This window comes from Erpetoichthys calabaricus, chromosome 3, assembly GCF_900747795.2.
Source record: "Erpetoichthys calabaricus chromosome 3, fErpCal1.3, whole genome shotgun sequence".
NCBI classification, from domain to species: domain Eukaryota; kingdom Metazoa; phylum Chordata; class Cladistia; order Polypteriformes; family Polypteridae; genus Erpetoichthys; species Erpetoichthys calabaricus.
Genome location: NC_041396.2, coordinates 123,392,933 through 123,398,929, shown reverse-complemented (window position 1 = coordinate 123,398,929; position 5,997 = coordinate 123,392,933).

Genomic DNA, 5,997 nt, shown 5'->3' with positions numbered 1-5,997 from the left:
ATATCCATGTATATATATCCATATATATATATCCATGTATATATATCCATATATATATATCCATGTATATATATCCATATATATATATCCATGTATATATATCCATGTATATATATCCATATATATATATCCATGTATATATATCCATATATATCCATGTATATATATCCATATATATCCATGTATATATATCCATGTATATCCATGTATATATATCCATATATATATATCCATGTATATATATCCATATATATCCATGTATATATATCCATATATATCCATGTATATATATATATATATATATATATATATATATATCCATATATACATATATGGATAAAAATAATGAACGAAGGCGCCCACACAAAGAAACCTCTTTAGTACAAATATGTGTATTTAATTAAATGAAACTTTACCATGGCTAAGACCTGTGAACTAAACCTGAGGTGACGCGTGCACGCCAGGTTGTACCAGATGAGTCACAGCTCCAAAAAGAACCCGCTTTAGTACAAATATATTTATTTAATTGAATGAACTTTCTCAGGACGCACCCACCCTCCATGATATATCATCCCTCCATGTATCGGAGGGAACAACAAGTGATTACCATTCTTGGATTTGTGATTCTTTCGAGAATCGCGGGCTTGCTAGTTTGATAAGAAGGGCGAGTTTTGCAAGAATCTCATGTTCCACGACCACGCGAGACGGCCCTGGGACAATCTCTTGGCACCAAGTCGCATGTTTACGGTCCCCACGAGATGCTCCATGGTCAGTCTTTTTTGTCTCACGGGTCTTTTAAATGTCTTCTGAGAAGATCACGTATCGTTGCCCTGCTTTTTTTCCAGGATTTGTTTTTATAATAGAGATTAATATATCAATCAGAAACAAAAAGACACATTTAAGCATGCTGGACAGTAGTTTGTTTTTCCAGAATACAAATTCAGTACGACACCAGGGTCTCCAAACACTCAAATATGAGGCTTATTATGTTTTACAGTTAAACTCTTTACATACACAATATAATTAGGGGTGTGTACCCCCTGGCTGACTACGGAGGCCCAACCTTCCCTCGATAGCTCAATTCGCTTGCTATCGGTCCAAGGTTTTATTTATTTTTTTTGTTAAATGGAAGAATGGAAAAAAAAAAACTTTTCACAAGAGGAGGATCAACGACGCAAACCCCTGGTGTTTTTACTGAGAGACAGCTGCAATACCATTGAGCCACCCAATCGGGGTGATTAATGAGCTCCACACAACTGAACTACTATTACTGTTCTTACTTCAGCTGATGTAGACAATATATTTTGTTTGACATATACATGTTAAATTGGTTTAATTGACACGAGAGTATTATTGTTGTATTCTCATTTTTTGTAGACAAAAAATTACATTTATAAATGTATATACTATACTGTATGGTATTAAAGAAAATTAAGCATTGCATAAAAATGTTGCACAATTTATCTAATATTTTTATATATAAAGTTGCTATATGACAATATATCTTTCACACAATGTATCACACAAAGGAAATCACAGCAATCCACAATAACAATAATGAATTCTCTGCAACTACATGAATTGCTGTTGCAGGCCCTCACTTAATTGTATCAACTGAAGTGTGTAGTGTCAATACAAATTACAAAATATAGCTAAAGAGTTAAGTGTAATTCGAGTCTATATTTTGATAGACTCTCAAAAATATAGAGCACAATACCTTCGAGTGTGCTGATCATGTCTGCTCAGCGCTTCGACCACCTTGACGGTTCAGTAACCAGTGTGCATGTCTACTCAGTGCTTCGAACCATGCTTGACGATTCCAGTGCGCATGTCTGCTGAGCTGTTCGAATCAATATTCATCAATCTCCTGTTTGAAGTACATATGGCATCAGCAGAGTTCAAAAACCTTGCAGAATTGCCAGGCGAAATGAATGTTTGTGGATGATCAATACATTTTAAACAACTGTGTCTGATTATACTTAGTGGCAAGAAATAAAACTAAAAATTATACATCATACAAATGCTGACTTGTAGAATGCATAATTCTGCAAAGAAGAGCTTTAGCAATACTGGTGATGACACCTCTCTCACTATAATACTGTGTTCTCATAAATAACAACAACAACATTTATTTATATAGCACATTTTCATATAAATAATGCAGCTCAAAGTGCTTTACATGATGAAGAAAGAGAAAAAAGACAAAATAAATAAAAATTAGAATAAGGGAACACTAATTAACATAGAAAAAAAGTGAGGTCTGATGGCCAGGGAGGACAGAAAAAAACAAACAAAAAAAAAAACTCCAGATGACTGGAAAAAAAAATCTGTAGGGGTTCCAGGCCATGAGACTGCCCAGCCTCCTCCAGGCATTCTACCTAACATAAATGACCTCAATCAGTCCTCATTGTATTCAGGGTTCTCATGGAAGAACTTCATGATGATGGTCATGTGGACTTCTGGCCTTTAATCCATCAATGAAGGGACATCACAGTGCTTTGATCAGGTGGTGGTGGCGCAGGTCGCCACCCCAGAAAATATCCATTCTTTGCCTCGTGCAACGTTTTCATGCAACGCTCAACCTAAACGTACGTCATATAGTATACATCTATATATAATTGTTTTTGTCTGCATTACATATGGTACATACATACATACATACATACATACATACATACATACATACATACATAAAAACATACATTATATACAATCACTCTGCTAAAAAAAATTCCACTGTGGATCAATAGCGAGCAAGGTGAGCTATCGAAATGGGGTTGGATTGCCATAGGCGGTCAAGTTGCACACACCCCTAGTAAAGATATATCAATATGCATCTTGTTTCATGTTTATAACAAAACAAACCATTTGAGTGACGATTTCAACTGTTATTGTGGTTGTTGATGGCGGGTTTAGGGGTTTAAATTTATAAATATTAAATTAATCAGGTGGAATGTGTTCCTACTTTGAGTAATGGGGGTACACTGTAAATATGTTAGTGACTGGGATTGCGCCTCTGTACCTGGAAGATTGCTTAGGAATGATACAGACTGGACAACTATCATATTTGTTTAAGGAAATGTTTAATTATTGTACTGTGCTATGACTTTGACAACTTTTTTACTGATCGCCTATCTGGACCTTGAACAATGTGGTCACAAGGGAGGGATGCTGCTGGTAAAGGCAAATGCTTTTTCAACAGCAGGTTCTGTTGTTGCCTCAGCACTCAAGAGGATCTTTAATGCTGACCTCCATAAAAATCGCCGGGTTCTCTTTTTACCATAAAGGTGTCTGCAGTGGCTGCTGTTTCTGTTTGAAAGACAATTGTAATTAGTTGTGCAGCACATACTTTTATTCACATTACACTTTACATACACAGTACATTAGATTTCACCTACGGAGTGTGGCTCACTTGATACATGCAATGCTCACCTTGTGAGTCTGTGGGACAGTGAACCGTTGACTGCGCTGTATCTCTCAGCCACTGTGATGTGCTCCGGATTGACACCTTTGAATGTTTGGTGCAGCAGAGCAAATACGCAATTAGTCATCTCATTTTGATGACGATTTTAAGTGGGGATGATTCCTGAACAGATCTCTTATGCGATCCTTCCACAGCATCTCTCAAAATTATTCAGTTCAAATTGGTTATAAAATTTTCACTCCTGATCGTTTTTTATTATTAACGACTCTTTAATTCGGATCGAACTCGAGTTTGTACTACACTCAGAATTTGAACCACCTTAATCAGTTGAGTCTTTTCTTCGTAGCGAACCCGTTACTTTTGTGCTCCGCAAAATATTATAAAGTATTAATAAATGAAATATCTCAATACTTGATCGAATAATAACATGTGATTTAAGGATTTCATCTTTTCTTTCTCAAATGTGCTTACCTATTTTATGGCAAAATACAGGGATAAACCTTTATTTTCTGTCTAATTCGTTTTAATTAAGTCAGAACAAAGAAAACATTTAAGGATTATTAACAAGGCTCGTTTTCAATTTGCTTTTTTTTTTTTTTAACTGCAACATTAGTGCCATTGAACCCCAAACATCGGGCTATTAAATGTGGTCTCAAGAAAAGATGAGGGTTAATTATAATACTAATAACCGGAGCAATAATAATGATACAGTTTAAAACTGAATATCTATTGAAAGAGTCAGGGCTCCAAGAGTGAGGCGTCTTATTTTCTTATTATCTAAATGGAGTTCCTCTTGAGCCAACAGGAGCCACAGGCAGTGATCGGCTCACAGAAGGATAAGCAGAATTTATATAATAAATAAAAATAAATACAGATTTACCTCAGATTTTTTTCATATAGTCACCCGAGGAGAAAAATGAACCCAGACACAAAAGATGTAGCTCATTACTCAAGTAAAGTATTGTTTTATGAAGTGAGGTGGTTTTCTGAACTGACTAATCTTGTTAAAAATGACTGAAAGATTAAAGGCACACTACTCACCATGCAATTGCAAATACAATCCTTCACCTGTCTGCCAGGAAACTGAAACAGGTCAACATGACAATGACATGACACTGCCAGAGCAAGTGGAGGAGATCTTAAAATGAAGAAACTTCAATGTTCTCCAAATCTAACTCAACTTCTGACAAGACTTTAAAATATGCCACCCAGCCAGGGCAGTTTTTGAAAAGAGTAATCGACTAATATTACTTCATCACAATGTATAAACGCAAAAGTGACCATTTTCAGTTTTTTTTTTTTTTTTTTTTTTTTTTTTAAGAAGAAAGAATGAATGGCTCATACATAATTTTGCCATTCAATGTCCCATTCCCAAGACTGAAGAATTATAAAAATGTGAAAAAGGATGAGTGCTCTTTTCCCCTGCTAGCATGTTACTCTTATATCATCAGAACATGCAAGACTCAGCAAGAGTTTTTTTTAATGTTCACATATTTACAATTTAATAAGGATAGAACCTACCGCCATGGCCATGTGAACCAGCGATCTTTTTTTTAGTATTATCATTGGAAAGAGGTTTTGGTATAATTCTAGGCATGCCATATGACGACATTGCTTAACTAAACACAGCTGAAGGTTCTGGACGTGGTCTGCTTTCCATCAATTTGGTCTTCTGTAGAACATCAACACAAAAGTACATGTTTCAACATGTGGACACATCTACTCATCAGCACCTTCTTGACCCTGCTCTTCAGGAAGAGGGATGCAAAAATCACATGACCGAATGTTGAAGGCAGATGTGGACAGCATACCATCTGCCATCCTGGCTAACAATCACCATCACCCCAGCAGCAAGAATATCACCTTTGTAAGGGCAGGAGAAAAGCTGTGCAGCTACTTAACACCGCGCAAGGATGGTGAACTCATTTTAAGCTTGCGGAAATGGGTTTCAAGAGCTTAGCTGGCCACTCTCTGAAGAGCATTCAATCTGCTCAGCAGCACAGGGGATGATGCAAAGACACGGGTCACTACATGCATCACAGAAAATGCAGAAAGAGTGTCCTACTATCTCTGGATAAATCATGGACCACAGCTACTGGTATGCAAGCTTGGGACTGATCTCCCCTGGCTGGATTGCTTAGGTGCGGGTGTTTGATGTTGCAAGACCTGAAACACCCAATGGCCCCAGCAAATATCAGGATGCATCTGCAAACTTTTTATGTGAATCCATAAGGCAAGGCATTTGAAAAAAAACAAGCTGATGTCTGTATGAGAGTGAGAGAGAACCAAAATAATACAATTCTTCATTGTACAGTAGGTGAACGGTTATAGAAATACGACATATGAGGATTATTTTAATTCATTTTCACTCAATACCGAAATAAGAACTTTGTAATTCAATTCTGAACCTGTGGCTTAGACAGAATATCATGAAACTAACATTGAATAAACTGCCAGTAAGTAGGACACCTGGACCTTTTTTAGACTGATTAGAAATCATTGAACTCTGGACTCTAAATCCCACCTCAATCAAACTCATGTGTAGACAGATGTGCATCTTTTAATTAATTTCA